Genomic DNA, 21,480 nt, shown 5'->3' with positions numbered 1-21,480 from the left:
AAGTCTGTGCTTGCAATTATTGTGCCTCCTACGGCTAGGGATACAAAGCCTAACACATATGTACTGAAGGTTACTGGTGACCATGCGTCATCAAAGAACGGTTCCGTTTCCCATGATAGGTTGCTAAGGTAGTGTAATTTGGCTTTACATTTTAAGTCAAGCCCTAATATAAAAATCTGTTTAATTGTTTGAGGTGTTACTGTCTGGATGATTAACCCTTCCTTATCTGCTTGCACATGAGCAGGATTTGCAGGCCCATATCGGACAAAGTTGAATGGAGAATTAAAGGAGAATTATTCATAAAATATTCAGTGGATTGACACTAAATTGGTTTGTTTTTTCCACTAAAACTCTTGAAGGAAAGGTCCAGATCAAGCCTATATGTTCCTTGCCATATGCCTAGCACCTAATCTGATGTCAGGCATGAGATAGGTATTTTAAAATGTTAGCCAGCCGTGGTGGCTCACGTCTGTAATGTCAGCACTTTGGGAGGCTTAGGTAGGTGGATCACATGAGTCCAGGAGTTTGAGATCAGCATGGCCAGCATGGTGAAACCCCACTTTTACTAAAAATACAAAAATTATCCAGGCGTGGTGATGACATCTGTAGTCCCAGCTACTCAGGTGACTGAGGCACAGAGTCACTTGAATCTGGGAGGCAGAGCTTGCAGTGAGTTGAGATGGACTCCACCCTGGGCAAGATAGTGAGACTCTGCCTCAAAACAAAAAAAAAATTAACTATTAAAATGTTGTTATTGAATAATAAAGTTTAAAAATAACTGCTGATTTAATTAACTGATGTCTCCAAGAATTGGAGAAAGCTTGCTTCTGCCTGTAAATGTTCACCTTCTCCTGTGTTCTAAATGCCTCCCTTGCTCCTACCTGGCATGAACCAAACTCGTCAGCTTCATGTGCCAGTCTGGCCTCTTCTATAGCATTAGCCGGGTTGATCTGTCCCTTGTCTTAAGCATTAAGGTATTTCCTACCTGGTACACAGATGTACTGACTTCACAGCCATTCAACAGGTGTTTGACCGTTTGACTGGGTCCCCTGCCTACCTGTATGCCGGCTGCCCAGCTCAGGTCTCCGAAAGGAGGGGCCCAGAATGCCTAGCAGCTTTGGACAGTGAATGTGTGAAGACAAGCTTAGCCCATTTCCATCTCTCCGCATATGTCAGCCCTTTTAATATGTGACCGCACCCAGGAATTCAAAGAAGCGGCTTCCCATGGTCAGTGGTGGGTTCTCTTGAATGCCCCACAGTGGTGATGGGAGGGAGTCTATAAATCCCAACTGTCGCTCATCCTGGTGGTGATGTGTTGCTGTATCAGATCATAACGCAACAAATATCTGTTATATTAGAGTTGTAACCGGAAAAACTTTCTGTGTTCAATAGGGTTTACATTCATTTGATTCTCTCAAACCATCATGAATCCCACAAACATTGGCAGAGAAGTTACCGTGTGCACAGGCCTTTGCCATGGACTGTAGATGTCCTCCCCATCACTGTCCCTTTGAGTCTTGGGCGTGGCCACACCAGGGTTCTCTGCACATTCCCATCAAAGCCTTCTCATGAGCTTCCCCGGGCCCCCAGGTTTGTGGGCATCACATTCGAAGCCCCCTCTCATTCCTGCCCTGTTTGGATGGGGACTCATTTGGGGCTGTCTTCCAGTCTCTGACCTGGGTGATTCCTGTCCAGGCAAAGGCTCTGGGTGGCTGGAGGTGAGGACCTGAGCTGGGGAACTGTCTTAATCTGAATTCCTTCCAAAGCCGGCTCTGAACAAGGATTTGATTCTAATACAAGTAGTTGATTGCGAGGGTGGTCCCAGGAAACCGCTAGCGGAGTGGGGAGGTGAGGCTGACGGGGGAGGCAACAATATGGAGTGTGTTGTCAATCATTTCCCTGTGGACAGCTAGAGCTTACCCCTGCCGCGGAGCTGACTGTCCCGCCAGGGATAGAAGTGTGGGAGTGCAGAGCAGGTGTTCACATTCGGCTCTCATCAGTCGTAGGTTGAGGGCTTTGGGGGTTTGGGGACTGATTCCTAGCACTTCAGGCCTCTCCCTGGGAAAAACTCATTCCAAGAGCCAGAGGAATCCTCAGGCAAGGAGACGAGGATGCTGGCAGTGTGGAGTCCAGCAGGCTGCAGTGGAAGAGGGGATGCAAGCAGCGCCTGCAGTGTCTACTGCAGGGCAGAGGCCAGGTTAGCCCAGTGAGAGCTGGGCGGAGGCCAGGTTAGCCCAGTGAGAGCTGGCAGACACAGCGTGTCTGAGGAGGGCTGGCGTATGGCACTGGAGGGCTCTGCTTGAAATTGGCAAATTACCTCCTATCCCAAGGCAACTTGAAAATCAGATGTGGCTTTGCCAGTAACTCCTGCAACCTGTGGTTTCATTCAGGACAGCAGATGCTATCAAGGGCACTGTGCCCTTTGGAATGTAGTTGAGGCAGGAAGTTTGCTTGTTTTGGTGATGGCTGATATTTAAGAATTTTAGCTTTGAGTATGCTATAGTGGTCAGAAAGGAATTTAAACAATTTGTGTGTGTGTGTGTGTGTGTGTGTGTGTGAATGCATGTTAGTTATTACAAACGGTTCCTTGTTTAAAAAGCTATATATACTGTTGTGCTAAGAAATGCTTGTATTGTGAAGACCAGAGAGATTTGGGTAAATGGACATTATAGCACAGTAGATGGCATTATTATTTAAATGCATAGAGAACTCTGAGTTTCAATAGAATAATGGTGGTTGCCTACATCCAAATCTCTTCCCATAACTTAAAATAAAATCTACCCAAGTCAACAAATAGAGCGAATAAAACCATTGTTTACACAATCCCTCAGGATTACTAAGAGACAAAATTCTACAGACTTTAAATTTCCTGTAAGTAGTAAAAGAAGCACCCGGGCCCAGCCAGGCAGTCTCTGGAGCCCGCCCCTGTCTAGAGCATTGGGCGGAGACCACAGAGGGCAAATGGAGAAGGGCAGGAGTGTGCAGAGCCCTGGGGTGATGCAGCCCAGATCACATCAGCCCCGGAAAGACGGCCCCATCCCGAGTGGGAAGACGGCCCCATCCCGAGTGGGAAGACCAGACAGCGTGAGACTGGAGGCTACAGCCATAGGAAAGGCGAGGTCACTGGGAGAGACGAGGGAAACTAGGAAGGGCACTGCCCCTTAGAGATTTGGTGATGTCCAGAAAGAAGGCAAAAAGCATAAAATTAAGGGTCCTTCAGAGATCAAAGAAAACCACAAAATCACAAGACGCTCCCCCTCTTCCAGAGGAAGCACTATACTGAAATTGCACTTCACTCTGTCAACGGTAGAGGGCGCGTCCGAATCAAGAAACCTAGTTCGTCACCCGCACACTGTCCCCGTCTATATCAACTCTCACCCACGATCCGGAAAATAGATGCCAAAGGAGCAGAAAGTGGCAGACAACGTGCAAGCAAAGCTGCAATCAGAAGAAACGAGTTTGCGAATCTAAGCATTTCAGCTAGTGAATGTTCTCACCCTCTACACACACACACACACACACACACACACACACGGCAAAAGTGTGTTTTGTAATGGCATTCCAACACTAATTAAATGTCCTCACATAAGAATTTTCATATGTTAAAAAAACCTAACCTTTAATCAAAAAAATCAGAACCAAAATGGACGAAAGCCAGGAAGATGTGAAATGAGAATTGACTGAACTCCGGAAAAGAAATGGAGAAATTCAGTTTGCAGATGCTTGTGCTGCCAGGCGGGACATCCTTTCAGTGAGTGGATGGATCAGTAACTTAGCACCTTTTCTCTGTTACCGTTTCCCATCCACAGGTCTGTTTTCTAAACTTCAGCCTAAGGCAAGCATTTCTTATCCATAAGCGTCCTGGCTATTTCAATAGGAAACGTTGTGAAAGGCCAATGTTGGTCATCATTTTTACTTGCCAAGTTCTCTATTGTATGAGACTGTAAGAAATACCCAAATACTTTCCCAGGGAAAATCAGATTGAGTGGATTAAACTTTCCAAGGAGAGCTTCATTCTCCTTGGCAATATGTCAAACTTTCAGAGATAGCCTTTTCAGAGATGTTTCCAAATTGTAATGGACGGCTGCAATAAATGATGATGTATTTTATAGTTGGAAAGTAATTTTCATACATTATATTCATCATTAAAGTTGTATATAAGTCAAAGTAACACGTGATAGTTTCTTCCTTGCCTCTGTGTGACCACAAGCAGCTTAGAAATGCTTTGTCTTGGTTTATACAAGTGAAAAATGAGAATGGCAATGGCTTTCCCCCATGTGACATTTGTAGTGCATTGCTAACCTCAGGCTGCGGGACAGATTGTGTTTTTCTAAACATAGCCACCATAGCATTACCCATCCCACACATTCTCCTAGTCACCCCCTTATCAAGAGGTAAAGTTGAAAGCCTTCCCCTTGAGTCTGGGTGGGTTTGTGTCTCATTTGTAGTCAATAGAATGCAGCAGAAATAATACGTCATTACTTCTGAGGATAATTTGGGAAGAAAAAGATAATGCAGTTTCCACGTTGCTGCCTGGTACATTCTTGCCGGAGTGCTGAGCTGCCACATAAGCAGTTAGACTATTCTGAGGCCACCATGTTATGAGGAAACCCAAACTAGCCCATGCAAACAGATCACGTGGCAAAGCCCTGAAACTGCATGAAGAAAGAGACATACCCTACCAGTCTCCAGCTGTTCCAGCCATGCCTTCCCGCTCCCCACCCCCACACTCGATCTTTTGTTCCAGCTCCAGTTACCATCTGGCTGCAACCACATTTGAGCCTCTAAGCCAGAACTACCCAGCCAAGCCCTTCCTGAATTCCAGACCCTCAGAAACCATGGCAATAATAAAATGATGATTATTTTAAGCCCCTGAGTCTTGCCGTGACTTGTTATGCGGCAATAGATAATGAGGATGCATGAAGCCTGAAGGAATACATCATCTCTGGGATAAGCGTAGTGACTATGCCGAGTACCTTTGGTGGTAGTATTGTTTTGGATAATTTTTAAAGAGGAAGTTGATAGGACAGAACATGTCTCTTTTGGGAGGAATTATGCTTCTCTCTAGATTTAGCTTTTAAGCTAACCTTTCCAGTGGAAAAGAATTGAGTTATTTTCCAGTGATTTTCTGATTTTTGTACTTGCAAAGCTTTATATACCTATTGCTTTTGGTAAAAGTAAATGATAGCATAGATTACTAGAGCTATGTATTTTGTTTCTGGATGGGATAAAGCTAAAAGGACATAGGGACTAAGAACGTGGCTGCTGGTCTCAAGGATTTCTAATGAAGCCCAACATTGGGTAGCTCTCCAGTTAATTCTATGGTGAGCAAACATATTTAACATTCTAGGCCATAAGAAAGAGAAATGACCTCAAATGGGGGCTAGCGCAAGATTTTATTCCTGACATCGAATGTGTAGTGATTAATGTCATGGAGTCAGATGGTTTGAATCATGGCTCCCTCACTTACTGGCTGTGTGACCATGGGCAAGTAAATTTATCTCTCAACAAATTTATTTGTTGCCTCTTCTGTTGTTACGAGGGTTATAGCAAGGATTGAATGAAATAACAGACGTGAATGGCTTAATACAGTATCGAGTATACTGAGTGCTCAGTAAGTGGTAGCTAGTGCTGTCATTAAGTTATGCTCTCTGGATTTTACAGATCCAGAGACATGGATCTAGTAAGGGGAAGATTGACGGTTCAGAGATTAAATTGCTTGACTCGAGCATGTGCACACTGGTGACCATGTTACTACCCTATGCATTACACAAGACAATCTCAGATCTATTCCATCTGCCCAAGATGATGGTCTTTTCCAAATAAAGGAAGACTTCCTCTATCAGTAGTGTAAAGGACTATACCCTTCCCTAACTAGAATTTCCAAATAAGTTATTGTGTTTTTATTGTAGAATTTAACATTTAGATTAAAAATACCTAGTGTGATCTCAGCAAATTACCATTGAAAGATAACCACTTTAATCTGCTAAGGGGTAGTGCAAGCCATATTGAATAGTGAAATACCTATTGCTTTTGCTTTGATGTATGGAATAACACAAGAGTGCCCTATCACTCTTCTTCACTCTCACCTTATAGCACCCATCACTCTATCACCTGTATTCAACAATGCACTGGTAGTCTTACTAGGATACTAAGGCAAGAACAAGAAATAAATGTTATTAAAAGTAGCAAATAAGAATTGGCCAGGCACAGTGCCTAATGCCCATAATCCCAGCACTTTGGGGGGCCACGACAGGTGAATCACTTAAAGTCAGGAGTTCAAGACCACCAGCCTGGCCAACATGGTGAAACTCTGTTTCTAGCTCTAACATCACCAATTATCAAGACATGCTATAAAGCTGAGCATGGTGGCAGGCACCTGTGATCCCAGCTACTCGGGAGGCCAAGGCAGGAGAATCACTTGAACACTGTAGGCGGAGATTGCAGTGGGCTGGGATGGTGCTACTGCACTGCAGCCTGGGCAACAAAGCAAGACTTTGTCTCAAAAAAAATATTTAAATTGCCATTACTCAGGAGTTAATATACTATTAACAAATAGAAAATTAAATAGAAAATGTGATTTACAGTACCATACAAAAAATTGAATACTTAGGAATAAACTTAACAATGGATGTGCAAGAACAACACACCAAAACTACTAAAACTACAAAACATTGAGAGAAATTAAAGAAGACCTAAATAGATAGAAGGACATACCATGTTCATGGATTGAAATATTTTAAAGATGTCAGTTCTCCCCAAAATAATCTATGGATTCGTTAAAATTTCAAGTAAGTCCTAGAAGAGTTATTTTCTCTATAAATTGGCAAGTTAATTCCAAAATGTAGGTGAAAATGAAAAATAGTTATAAAATTCAAAACCATATTTAAGAACAACAGCAAATCTGTAGCTCTTATATCACCAATTATCAAGACATGCTATAAAGCTACATAATGAAGACTGTGGCATCAGAACAATGATAGACAAATAGGTAAATGGAACAGAAGTGAGAGTCCAGGGACAGATCTGCAAGATATGCAGTATCTTGGCTTACAACAAAGGCTACACTGCAATTCAGTGGGGGTGGGGAGTGGGAGGAGAGTCTGTCTTTTCCACAGGTGCTAGTCAGTTGATATTCATGAGGAAAAAAATAAAACTTAATTCCTATGCCATACACAAAAATGATTTTATGATGGATCATAGGCTTAAATGTTAAAACTAAAACAAACTTCTAGAAAAAAATATAAGAGAAATATCTTCACGAACTTGGAATACACAAAGATTTTTTAAAATAGTACTTTTCACTTAAGACGTGCACTGGCTGGGCGTGGTGGCTCACGCCTATAATCCCAGCACTTTGGGAGGCCGTGGCGGGTGGATCACGAGGTCAAGAGATCGAGACCATCCTGGTCAACAAGGTGAAACCCCATCTCTACTAAAAATACAAAAATTAGCTGGGCATGGTGGCACATGCCTGTAATCCCAGCTACTCAGGAGGCCGAGGCAGGAGTATTGCCTGAACCCAGGAGGTGGAGGTTGTGGTGAGCTGAGATCACGCCATTGCACTCCAGCCTGGGTAACAAGAGCGAAACTCCATCTCAAAAAAAAAAAAAAAAAGATGTGCACTTTACTTTATGTTAGTTATACTTCAATACAATTTCCTCTCTCTTGTCTTCTGTTATGTGACACTCTTAATTTTCTTCCTAGTCCTTTATGATGTCTCTGTCTCTGCTAGTTTCTTTACTTTTATTTTGTACAAGGGTCTTTATGCAGTTTACTTATTTTCTCTTGCTACAGTTGGTATCTTGGGCATCTTACCTATCTATCTGTAGCTTTAGCTGCCCGCTCCCTGTAGGTGGCTCCTAATCTTACATCTGTTGTTCCAATCTGCCTCCTCCCATGAGGTCATAGGACTCTCAGGAACATGCAATTGTTGTCTAGTTCCATGCGGTGTGCTTCAGTCCCCTCTGTGGCATCCCCAGGGGTTGTCATTCAGTCTGTGCTTTAATATCTTTGATGAGGAGAAAATTACCCAATCCCAAAGTGCTAGCCAGAGATTTCTCACCTTGAGTTACAATTTGTCTTCCTCTAAATTCTGGCCTTTGATTCTCCTCTTATGTGACACTAATCAAGTCTAATTCCACTCACATGACACAGCCTTCCCTGTTTTTTCTTTTCTCCAAGTCAATCATCCAAGACTCCTTTAAACATTTTTTTCCTAAACATGGTCCCATATTTTATTTCTATTTCTTGACTAGCCCCAATTTTATCACACATCTATTAAATGTGACACCCAGAATTAAACAGAAGGCTTGAAGGTGATCTGGCTTCTGTAGACCATCATTTCCCTTTTTGTAGATGTGTTGTTTTCTAAATGTGGAGTTACTCATTTGTCTCTAGTAATTCTTCAACTGCCTGTTGGATTTCTCAATCTGGATCTCCCTGGAAACCTCAGACTCAATTTATCCAAAAATGAAATAATCACACATCCACTGACACCGGCAACTACCCTAGTCTTACAAGGCCAGCAAGTCAGGTGCCTGCTTCCCACTCAGATAACTTGATCTCTAGCCTTATTAATTAGGGGACAGCTATTACTCTACCCTGCCTTCATTCTCTATTTGTATATGTGGGTTTAGGGAAGGGGACTTTTTATCCAGATACAGAATTGTCAATTTATTCCTGTTAAGTTTTCAACTAATGGACTTTTCAAGTTGGGCTCAACTTACCTAAATATAGGATAAGCTGGGCTCTGTGGCTTGTGCTTATAGTCCCATCTACTCTGGAGGCTGAGGTAGGAGGACGACTTGAGTCCAGGAGGAGTTCAAGGACACCCTGGGCAACATGGGGTGACCCCATCTGTAAAAAAATTAATAAAAAATGAATAATCATCCACTTGCCCAAGCCAATTCCCCCTCCCAACTTCCTTATCATTTGAGTGGCCTTATCTGGCCCTTCTTCCTCATGTCTGTCACCTTCTGTTTTAGTCCAAGCCCATATTCCTTAGTTCAGGTCTCTCTTACCTGCCCTAAGTGGTCCTTTCACCTCTAGCACTCCACCCCTACTCTGAGACAGTCGCTAGCTCCCATGGGTTTGCCTTGTAAAATGGAAACCCTTCCCTTTGTTCACACCGTGACCTGGCATGCCTTTCCATGTGAATCCTCAATGCCCCAAGGGCTAACCAGTATTCTAATGGTTGTACCTTGGCACAGCTGCTTTAAACGAAGTGGTTCTGTCTAAACTAAAATGCCTTTCCCTACACTCCCCAGCCAAAACTACATTTGTCTTCTGCATCACTTTCAGATGGCCCATATAGAAAATCAAGACTTTGGCCAGGTGCAGTGGCTCACACCTGTAATCCCAGCACTTTGGGAGGCCAAGGTGGGTGGATAACAAGATCAGGAGTTCAAGACCAGACTGGCCAACATAGTGAAACCCTGTCTCTACTAAAAATACAAAAATTAGCCAGGCGTGGTAGTAGGCATCTGTAATCCCAGCTACTCGGGAGACTGAGGCAGGAGAATCACTTCAACCCGGGAGGCGGAGGTTGGAGGGAGCCCAGATAGTGCCACTGTTCCAACCTGGACAACAGAACAAGACTCCATCCCAGGGAAAAAAAAACAAAACAAGATTTCATGTGTGTTCCTGTAGTATATAGCTTAGACCTTGAACAAAATCTCAAGTGGCTTTGAAATTGAATAAACAAATGAATTACTTGCCCCATTTCTTCAGAAGTGATTGGAAAATTATCACAGATATATATGTATTTCTAAAAGTACTGGCCATTTCTAAAGAAAAGATTGCCAAAAAAGTGAATAAATGTATTTGAGAAAAATGACTAAAATACTGTTTGGTGGATTTTATTTAATTTACTCTTCCATGTTTAAGAAGGCACCAAAGAATATAATTTGTGTTACAGTGTTAAGGCTTAGATAGTTTAAGGTCAACAAAATTCTTAGCTTGATCCTTGAAAGAAAACTCGATCCACCAAAGAGCAGAGATGTGCCCCCTGCCTCAGGTGTTATTACGTGGAAATGCGAAGAACTTCATAAAATCACAGTAACGTGGCTTCTCCAAGAAAAACAGAGATCATCAGTTGAGGGAAGTTAACTAAGAAGTTCATTTTAAAGTAATCTAAATTTTCTTCATTACACAAAGGTCTTTGGGACGGGAATAAAAAATGTAACAAATATAAATCCTTATTTTTCATAGGAAATATCATTTCTTTTCCCAAAGATAAATTATTCTTTGAAGTAAGTATTCCTAGAACTGTTAACAAGAGGCATTTTGAGGAAATGCTCATATTCTCATCCAAAATCAGCATAGGGGTTGTCTTATCAGTGCAACTAGCAAGGCTTTATTTGCCTGCACTGTGTCCACTTCAGGCAACAGGTAAGGGATAAAGTCATCTAAACTTACCTAAAGTGTTCATGTTTTGGAATCACCCATAATTATTATCTTCATTCCTTTCAAAATGTTGAAAAGGGAACATGCATTTTTTTCTTCCCTCTACCATCCAGTTTTTTCTCAGGTTGTTTTCCATGGTTGGGGGAAGAGGAGGGACAAGTGGGACTCCTTCCAGAGACATGGCCAGGGCAGTAGACAAGGTCAACTTGACAGAATGAGCTGAAAGAAACTCTTCTTTGTGGACAGAGGAACTGCCTGGGAAGGTCTTCAGAGGCGAATTCTCCCAGAGGGGGAACTACACTTCCAGGCAGCACAGTGCGTCTTGGCTTTTTAGGGTCTACCTGTCTATAATGGTCATCCTCATCAATTCACTCAATTTCCATTTTAACAGCAAAAATATATATTTTTAAAAGATGGCAAAAGAAAGATATTCAAGTATATAACATGCTTTACTTTAATCGAATATTGACTGAGGCCTCATAGTGTCATTTCTCGTGAACGTCAAACAACAGCAGAATCCACCCGGGTCGTCAGAGGGTATCATGTGCCTGAGACACAATGGGAAAGCAGTGGTATAGGATGTAATGAGTGATGGGTATTTGAGGAAGACACTTGAACTAAGATCTGGAAACTGAGGGGATTGAAGCTCACAGGAGCAAGGGGTGCCTGCCATTGAGGACTTAGAGCAGACACGGGAGGTGGGGCAAGAGCCACCACAGGGGCTAAAAGTGGGACAGTGATGACAAACCAAAGATGCTTTGGTGACTGACAAACCAAAGGAGACTCTGAGCTTTGCCACTGACCAGCTCATACTGTTAAGCAGGTCACCTTACCTCTTCCAGCTACAAAATGAGCATATTCTGCTACCCCTTCATAGGCTGCGGGGTGATTTGAGGGAGGACGGCGCTCAGTGTAGTGCCTGGCATGGAATCGCTTCTGAAAACAAACTAGCAATTGCCTATTATGTTTTGAGATGGATCTTAAAGGTTTGGCAGGATGGTAACAGGAGATGGCTGCAGAGGGCAAGGTACTTCAGGATAAGTAGCCACTCTGTGTGTGTGTGTGTGTGTGTGTGTGTGTGTGTGTGTGTGTGTGTTGTTCAGCATATAGCACTGTGTTTGTGTGTTCAGAATACAGCACATACACCAGCACAGCCAAGGGTACTGATGACCCGTAAGACTTTGGGGATTATTCAGTCAGGCAGCACTGTCAAATATAAATATAACATGAGCTGCATATGTAATTTAAAATTGTTCGTAGTCATATTTAAACAAGTTAAAAGCAATAGGTAAAATTAATTTTAATAAGATATCGTATTTAATTCAATATTTCAACATATGATCGACATGAAAGTTTATTGAGGCGTCTTACATTTTTTTTATATTAAGTCTTCAAAACCTGGCGCATATTTTCTGCTTACAAAGCATCCCTATTCAGACTTGCCACATTTCAGGTGCTTGATCGCCACACAGGGCCCGTGGCTGTTGTGTTGGATGGCTCAGCCACAGAGGGGCTTCCCTGTGATAATAGCATGGTTTTTCCTGAATGTTAGTCTTTCTCTCTCTCTCTCGTCTCCCAGGGAGGGAGATGGCAATGACTTTCTCTAATACAATTAATTTAAAGAAAAAAAAAAAAGGAAAAGGAAAAAGCAGGGAGAAAAGAAGTGCTCCAGGGCACTATCTTCACAGCTGGCCTAATCCTGAAGTTTTCACAAATGAAAGTTCAAAGGGTTTTGGGAGATGCTGGAACATACTTTGACCCTTTTAGATTATACTACACAGATGCTCTAGAAATCTTGCACAAAGAAACTTATTTTACTTTGTGTAACTCCAAATTTTCCAGGTTATCAGGATTACAGGACAATGTTTTAACACTTTCTAAGGTTGGGAATTCATAGTTTTGTAGGAAAAGCTGTGGGAAAGATTGGACAGGCCTAGACTGACCCCATGGTAGCTACTGGCGCATTGCTAGGTTGCTAGGTAGGGAAGTACGGGGAATTGGAAGGAGAAAGCTCATAGCTAGGTGAGTAAATTCTTAGCCTGAGCCAACACTGGAGATGTGGTCCAGTCATGAAGATAACAGGGGCAGGATTCAGTGCCTAACGAAAATCAGTCAAATTGGTCACCAAATCCTTTAATCTGAGAAGCTTGAATACACTAAAGCAGAATGAACTCAGCCAATTTTACCTCCTTTAAGAGAAGATTAGGGAAAACAATACACCCATAATCACAATTAGGAATCCAAAGAATAATGCATCTATAGTCAACATGTACAGAATAGAGAAGAAAGGCTTTAGTGAGAGATGAACTCTACCAGTAGCAGCATTTCAAAACGGTACCCCACAAGTGGCCTGCATGTGCAAATACTCAAAAAGATTCAGTGGCTGGGCACGGTGGCTCATTTCTGTAATCCCAGCACTTTGGGAGGCCAAGGCAGGCAGATCACTTGAGGTCAGGAGTTCAAGCCCAGCCTGGCCAACATGGCAAAACCCCATCTCTACTAAAAGTATAAAAATTAGCCGGGTGTCATGGTGGGTGCCTGTAATCCCAGCTACTAGGGAGGGTGAGGTAGGAGAATCACTTGAACCCGGGAGGTGGAGGTTGCAGTGAGCTGAGATTGCACCACTGCACTCTAGCCTGGGCAACAGAGTAAGACCCTATCTCTAAAAAAAAAAAAAAAAGAAAGAAAGAAAAGAAATTCAGTGATACTAGGTAATGATGGATAATGTGCATATGAACATTCTAGATGACGCCATCAAAATATGTGGAAAAATAAGCAACTCCTTCAGTTTCTAGAGTAGCGACTACTAGATTGAGAAAATTTAAACCTAGTTGGTATTTCATTTTCTTCAACCCGTTTTTACCTTGAAGGTTATAATGTATAAATATCTTCATAAGGACTTCAGGGTTTCTGATGGGAACGGTGACTCAGTATTTCTCACAACATCTCGCACCTACTAGATGCTCAATCTTCATGAATAATTCTGATTAAGACAATCCCCTTCATAAATGTGGCTTTCCTCCATAGAAAAAATATATTAAAATTTAAGACAATTTAGAATTCTCAAAGGTAGAAACACTTTAGTCATCTTTAGAGAAATTCTAGTTTGTTGAGAAACCAATGTCGGTTGGAAATGAATTTGCATTTCTCTTAGGAACACAATCCTGTTAAAGTTCAATAACCCATTTAAAGCACAGGCGCTTTGCTGAGGAAATGCTGTGTGTGCACAGGCAGTGACACTGGCCCGGGAATCAGAACAGCACCCCAAGGTTTCCCAGCTGCTTAACCCGGACTCACAGGGAAGTCTCAGTCAGTCCATTTCTCTTTTTAATATACGAATGTATTTCTTCTTATGGAAAAGCACTATTTGTAAGTGGCTAGTGTTTTAGTTTCTGTAGTAATATCTTAGTTTCTGTAAGATATTGTGACATGTCACATGTATTCAGTGCAAGGTCAGTTTAGTGTCTGTTTTTTAGATTGTTTGGGTTTGGCTCTTTATTGTAGTTTTCAAAGTAAAAACCTCTTTGGAAGTTAATCAATAGCATTTTGCCTGGTGAGCTTTTTTTTTTTTTTTCAGGTCCTCAGAAAACTTAGTATTAAATACTTGTGGATGCTACTTAAGCAATATTAATGAAAACCGGATGTTGTAACCACTTTTTATTACCCTCTATTTTGCCCATGAGATAAGGGTGTCAGAGATCTAAAATGATAGAGTCTGATGTTAGAAGGGGTTCTAGGCTGGAAAACAGTCTAACTATTGAGAGCCTGCCAGTGACAGCAAATCCCCTTCTCTTTAAGGCCAAATGTGCGTTTCTTTCAGCCTCCTTAGAGTGCCATTGTGTCAAATCCAAATTGGAAATATATCCTAGAATGCTAAAACTCAGTCAACAAGTGTTAAAATGCACATACCTACTCCATGCTTCATGGGCAAAGGGAAAAAAAAAAACAGCACCCCCAAACAACACATACTGAAGTCACATCACTAAGCTCCAAGAGCAATCATCTAAGGATTTTTCAAATAGACAAAATATCACGTAAAAATACAGATATGAAATAAAGGGTTGGGCGCGGCGGCTCAGCCTGTAATCTTGCAGAGAACTGAGACTGCACCATTGCACTGCAGCCTGGGGGACAGAATGAAACTGTCTCGAAAAGAAAAGAAGGGAAGAGGAAGGGGAAAGGAAAGAAACGAAAGATAGGTAGGATCGGGCAAAGTGTGACACACACAGGCATGCACACATCCAGGAGGAATATATATAGGAGTTTGACCTTTTCTGTTTTGTAAAATGAAGGATTTGGTCCCTAACAAAGATTTGCAAAAGAGGCCTCTAAAGGTATGGACTTAGTCTCAGGAATTCACAGATCCTCCTTTGGAATGTCTGAAATACTGTATGTTTTTATATCAAGGATAATATTTACTAATTAATCAAATTACATTCTGGGCTAACTAGAGCAGTGTTTTTCAAGCTGTGGGGTCATGACCCACTAGTGAATTGTGGTTCATTAAGGGTTGAAGTTGGGTATATCCAGCATTGTTTTAAATAAAAGCGAAGAAAATGGAAAATATTAGAGTGTATGGCTGGTAGTAACAGTTAAGTATTGTTCCAGAAAATATTTGTTTCTGTTTTGTACGTGTATGCTTGAGTATGGATCATGATGTAAAATATATTTATTACCATGGATGGAAGTCAAATGTGTTTGTAAGCTACGAGTCCACAGATCCCCATTCTCAACCTTCAGTGCACATTGGAATCACCCAAAGAGCTTCAAAAATAGGGTTCGCACCCCCAGAGACTCTGCTGTAATTGATTTGAGATGTACTCTGGACTTGACACTTGCTTAAAGCCTCGCAGGTATGCAAGCAAGGTGGAGAATCCCCAAAGAATTGAGCCTTGGGACCAAGTTCTGCCAAGTAATTTCAATGCCTGCCTCTGAGTTTGAGTTTATTTGATTTCCCTTGGGGCCAAATCAGTTCATAAACTGAGATTGTTGCAAGGTATGAAGATGGGCAGAAGAGGCTTCGCACATAGTCAGTCTTTTTCCCCACAAGTCAAGGCCAAATGCAGTGTAATGGGGGTGAATGAATGAAAGCTGCACAGTAGTTCAGATAGAGAAACGTAGTGGGAGAATTCAAAGAGAGAGTGGAAGAGATTGGAATAATTTGAACTGTGTGAGCAGTTCCACTTGCCATTCCACTCAGTGAGTGTCCCAGCACCGGCATGACGCAGGGCACTGGAGCCTGCTGTTCTCCCAGCTGGTCTCAGTTTATAAGTCCCTATCACTCGTGTGAGCCTCTGCACACAGCAAATCAGCTGTAAGGGTAATTTTTGACTTGTTCTCTCATGTAAGCCCTTCCCTTCTTAGAAGATGCAGCCCCACCATATTTATGTTGCAGGAGTGATTTAGTTTCAGGAAAACATTATCCCTTGCAGTGAGTTACTTTTAATTGTATTCATTTACATGCCTATTCTTATATAAGTTACAATTGTGCTTGGTTTTATAAGTAAAAACAAGAACATTGGCCATTTACCCCTAGTTATTTTATTTGTACATACTTACTTAATACCATGATGTAAACCACGCAACAGAAGAAGCCATAGCGTTTTTGTCCCTTGAAAGGATAACCTCACTTTACTCACTGGCCCCCTTTACAGTGTGTGATTTGCGAAGCTCTCCCTTAATACAGCGGGGCAGTAAATTAAACCCCAGGCCTATCTATTAGTAAAGATTAGAAGATATCGTAAAGTGATGTCAATGTAGCTTAATGTTTACTGGGATGCCTTTGAGTAGTCCTATCTGTGTGTGAAGTACAGATTCAGAGGAAAATCTGGATGAAGAAGGAAAGTAGGATTTAAATGATTCCTGAAAAACGGTGGCGATCATGATCATCACTTACACTGGCCGTGGCAGCAGTGAACATTGTTGAGCGTTTACTAAATAACCTGCAATGGGCCAATGCGTTCTATGAATTATTCTACTTAATCTTTAGTGCTTTGAAGTATAATAAATGCTATTACAATTACCGTACTTTTTTTTAATATAAGAATCCAGGTTAAGCAATTTACCTGAGCCATTCATCTGGGACTGAAGCCCAAATATGTTCCATCCAGGCCCAAGAGCTGAATCTTCTCAAGGAAGAGGAGGGGGACAGGGAGGACATCCCAGGCCAGAAAGCTACCATGAATCCAGGCGTGAAGGAAGGGATGTGTGTACATCTGTGAGAGTTCCAGGGGAGGAGATGGTGGGGAAGTCAGAGCAGTTATAGAGCCTGACAGAGGAGCTGGGACTATGAAGTATAAGGAAAGCAATGGGGAAAGAGGAATGAGATAACCTTCTTTTACCAATGTCGGGAGTTCGATAGGACATCTAAGGATGGAGCAAGCAGGAGAATGGAGCACATGAGAAACATATATTTAGAAAAGAAACATACACACACTGTGTGCGTGTGTGTGTGTGTAATTGGATGTTGAAATGCACAGAAACAATCTGAAAAGATATAATTTAAATTATAAAAATGCCCACTTCTGCCAAGGATATAGGAGTTATTGGCGATGGTCAAAGGGAACTTAAGCTTTGATCTAATATTTGCATTTTGCTAGCAAGATGACTGCATTCATGCACGTACTTAGGTAATTTTAAAAAGGACACTGATTCAAACAGTTAAAAATGAAATAAAGGATAATATAGGAATTTCTTTCTTTTTTTTTTTTATTTTTGAGATGAAGTTTCACTCTACTGCCCAGGCTGAAGTGCAGTGGTGTAATCTGCTGACTGCAACTTCCATCTCCGGGGCTCAAGCAATCTTCCCACCTCAGCCTCCTGAGTAGGTGGGACCACAGGCGTGTGTTACTATGCCTGGCTAGTTTTTAGTATTTTTGGTAGAGACAGAGTTTCACCATGTTGCCCAGGCTGGTCTTGAACTCCTGAGATCAAGTGATCCACCCACCTCCGCCTTCCAAAGTGCTGGGATTATAGACGTGAGCCACTGCGCCCGGCAATATAGGAATTTCTTATTCAGATGAGTCACATCTCCAGGATCCTAGGCCGGAAGATTTCCGGACCCTTTTTGTAGGAAGTGATATGATACAAGGGATAAGGGAAAGAAATGAATTGTCACTTAATTGGTGGGGAAGATAGGATGCTTGCTGATTAGTCCCATTCATGAAAGATCATTGAGAGTTTTTAAAATCCGAGCATTGGCACAGGGATTTAGAGGGCACTCTGGTGAAAAAATCCCCCTCCTCAATCTCCTGGTCCAGAGGTGGAGGACCAGGAATGGGAAGGAAAGGCCATCACTGTTCTCATTTAGCAATGTCTCCTCCCAGAGCCAGGCTAGGAAGCAAGTCCTCTGTGCGGTTGTTCATTGTGTTTTTAAAATACATCCAAAACCCTCAATGGTCAATTTTTTGTGTTGTAGATGGAGACGAGAGATCTGGACTTCTGAACTTCTACCAGAAAAGATAAAATGTGCAAGCCCTTCAGAACGCTGGGGAGGTCGAGCTGAACTGCAGGGGGAGAAGAGGAGAGATGCTGGCGTGAAGGGGTATGTAGCAGCGAGACCATAACCCAGTGTGCACAACCCCAAGCTCGTCAGTGTGATTGGGAATATCGTGTGTTATCATTTTGGTATGTGGCTGTGGAAGGGACTTTGCTCTGACAGAGTGTCAGGGAGGATGTTTTCCAGGTGTCTGAGGGATTCTGTTCATGATACACTGGCAGCAGGGCCACATCAATATCAGGACAAGTTAGGAGTCCACAAGCATAAAGGGAAACCATTCACATTTTCGGAGCACTCGTCATGGGCCAGGCATAGCTTTAAGCACTTTAATGTGTTAACTCATTCAATTATCACAACACCACCAGAAGGTGGGCACTGCTGTTGCCACCATCTGAGGGATGACACAACCACCAAGTACAAAGAAGCTGGCAATAACTGAAAGAGGACATGGCAGTAATGATTCTACTTCTCTTTCTTCAGTTCCCACCACCTTGCTTCCTGTTATCTACTTTTTGTAGATTGTTTTTCATAGTATTATAAATCTTCACATTGAAAGGAAGTTGCATCAACAGTATATCAGTATAGGTCACTATGGCAGATCATATTTTTCAACACAGGTCACAGTCATGGCTCCTCCAAAACCTTGCTACTCATCCATCAAGTGGAGAGGTCTATTTTTCCTCTCCTTGAATCTGCACAGGACCCAGTGACTGCTTTGACATAAAGAATGTGGCAGAGTGATGCCAAGTGACTTCACAGCCTTGATTAGCAAAGGTGATGGGACTTCCACCTGGCTCTCTGAATCTCTTAGGATACATGCCCTTGAGACCCAGCCACCATGTTTCTGGGAATCCCAGACTCTGCAGAGAGGCCACATGTAGGTGCTCCAGTTGACAGCCCCACTGATAGGGGACTTACAAGGCTGGCTCCAGCCTCCAGCCTTTGAGCTGCCCTCACAGATACTGAATGGAGCAGAGACAAGCTGTCCCTGCTGAACCATCCCTGCTGAGCCCTGCCCCTATAGCAGATTCATGAGCAAAATAAACATTGTTGTTTTCAGCTATCTCATTTAAACCCACAGCAACACTGCTTAAGTGTAACATAGCATTACATTTGTTTACAAGTAAGAAAACAGAAGTTGAATGAGATGAACTGACTTACCCAAGGCCACATGGTTATTGAACATGTTACTGGAATTTCAATCCAGGGCTGCTGGATTTCAAGCTTGTAAGGTTCACCACTGCCCTTACTATACATTCTTTCTGGGCTGGGAGCTGGGCCTTAGCTTCCCTGTAGACACAACTGCTCTCAGAGAAAGCAAACTCTTGCAGAGTAAGAGGAACAAGAGAGAAAAATGTTAGAGAACTATCTCTGCACAATATGTTGCTGCTCTATTTCTTAATTTGGACCCTGGTTGGATGCCTCCTGTTCTAACTTAAATGTAGAGTTCTCTCAGGAAGTTGTCTATCTTCCCTCCATGAATTTAGATCCTGTGGTATCTGCTCATATAACAGAATATGTTTTTTTTCCTATCATGTAAAATAATAATCAGTATGTGATTATGTGATCAATGGCCCTATCCCTTGTTTAATTTTGTGAAGGCTGGGGATTGGTCTGTCTTTCCTATTCTTCACCTCTTTTCTTCTAGCAAAGACCCTGACCTGAGCAGAGAGCTAATAAATGCATGTTAAATAAACACCAAAGAGCATTAGATGTGAATTTTCTTGATGGTAATGATGACAGAGTAAGGAAGTGTATAGTGCCAGGTATAAACACTGAAGTCTTATCATGATGTTGTAGGTTTGTCTTTTGAGGCCAAAGATTTATTTCTAACTTCCTCTGTCCTTCCTGTCAGATAAAACATCTTTGTGCTTGACTTTCATAAATAAATAACTTCAGTAAAATGCAGTTGTAAACTAAACAATAACGGGAACTGCCACAGGACTCTGAGATACAATATTTCATTAGGCTATTATCCAAGCAAAAAATACTTTCAAGAGGGAAAAAGCCAATATATAACATTGGAGAACTGATGACCATGGCATCTGTTGTCACATGTAATCATCACAGCAGCCCGATAAAGGTGGGATTGTTATTATTCTCATTTTACAGATGGGGAAACTGAGTCCTAAGAGGTTAAGTCACTTGCCCTACATCACCCAGTTAGGCACGGTCAAAGGCGGCATTTGGAGCTGGGTCCTATGACTTCACAGGGCCCTGTCCTGAGCACCCCGTGCTTAGGTGACCTACCTGCTGGGCAGAAATGGCTACCCCTACCGGGTATGGCCAGGCCAGGTGTAGTGGCTCATGTCTATATAGCAAAAAAAAAAAAAAAAGATTTGTATTCCTTTGGGTATATATGCAGTAATGAGATTGCTGGGTCAAATGGTATTTCTGGTTCTAGGTCTTTTAAGAATTGCCACACTGGCTTCCACAATGGTTGAACTAATTTACACTCCCACTAACAGTGTAAAAGCATTCCTATTTCTCCACAGCCTCGCCAGCATCTGTTGTTTCTTGACTTTCTAATAATCACCATTCTGACTGGAATGAGATGGTATCTCATGGTTTTGATTTGCATTTCTCTAATGATCAGTGATGTTGAGCTTTTCTCATATGTTTGTTGGCCACACAAATGTCTTCTTTTGAGACGTGTCTGTTCATTTTCTTTGCCCACTTTTTAATGGGGTTGTTTGTTTTTCTCATAGATTTGTTTAAGTTTCTTGTAGATTCCGGGTATTAGACTTTTGTCAGATGGATAGATTACCAAAATTTTCTCGTATTCTGTAGGTTGTTCACTCTGATGATAGTTTATTTTGCTGTTCATAAGCTCTTTAGTTTAATTAGATTTCACTTGTCAATTTTTGCTTTTGTTGCAATTGCTTTTGAGGTTTTCATCATGAAATCTTTGCCTGTGCCTGTGCCTGTGTCTTGAATAGTGTTGCCTGGATTTTTTTTCCAGGGTTTTTATAATTTTGGGTTTTATGTTTAGGTTTTTAATACATCTTGAGTTGATTTTGGGTTTTACATTTAAGTCTTTAATTCATCTTGACTTGATTTTTCTATAAGGTATAAGGAAGGGGTCTAGTTTCAATTTTCTGCATATGGCTAACCAGTTTTCCCAGCACCATTTATTAAATAGGGAATCCTTTCCCTATTGCTTGTTTTTGTCAGGTTTGTCAAAAAAGCAGATGTTTGTAGATGTGTGGTCTTATTTCTGAGATCTCTATTCTGTTCCATTGATCTATGTGTCTGTTTTTGTACCAGTATCGTGCTGTTTTGGTTACTGTAGGCTTATCAAATAGTTTGAAGTCAGGTAGTGTGATGCCTCCAGCTTTGTTCTTTTTGCTTAAGATTATCTTACCTATACAGGCTCTTTTTTGGGTCCACATGAATTTTAAAGTAGTTTTTTCAAATTCTGTCAAGAATGTCAACGGTAGTTTAATGGGAATAGCATTTAATCTATAAATCGCTTTGGGCCGTATGGCCATTTTCACAATATTGATTCTTCCTATCCTTGAGCATGGGATGTCTTCCCATTTGTTTGTGTCCTCTCTTATTTCCTTGAGCAGTGG

At 41.8% G+C, this 21,480-nt stretch overlaps 1 protein-coding gene across 5 annotated transcripts in view; it reads left to right on the top strand.

Annotated features, from left to right (window-relative positions):
* The window catches only part of RIN2 (Ras and Rab interactor 2), a 236,084-nt gene that overhangs the window by 22,998 nt on the left and 191,606 nt on the right, over window positions 1–21,480 (top strand). For all 5 annotated transcript variants that reach the window (XM_064375666.1, XM_021673564.2, XM_064375585.1 and 2 more), the window contains one exon: window positions 17,825–17,950. The gene's annotated coding sequence lies outside the window, so the exon portion shown is untranslated. The remainder of the gene's footprint in view (window positions 1–17,824; window positions 17,951–21,480) is intronic.

This window comes from Aotus nancymaae, unplaced genomic scaffold, assembly GCF_030222135.1.
Source record: "Aotus nancymaae isolate 86718 unplaced genomic scaffold, 86718_ANA_hifiasm-v0.15.2.pri h1tg000001l, whole genome shotgun sequence".
NCBI lineage: Eukaryota > Metazoa > Chordata > Mammalia > Primates > Aotidae > Aotus > Aotus nancymaae.
This window is presented reverse-complemented; position numbering and strand designations above follow the sequence as displayed.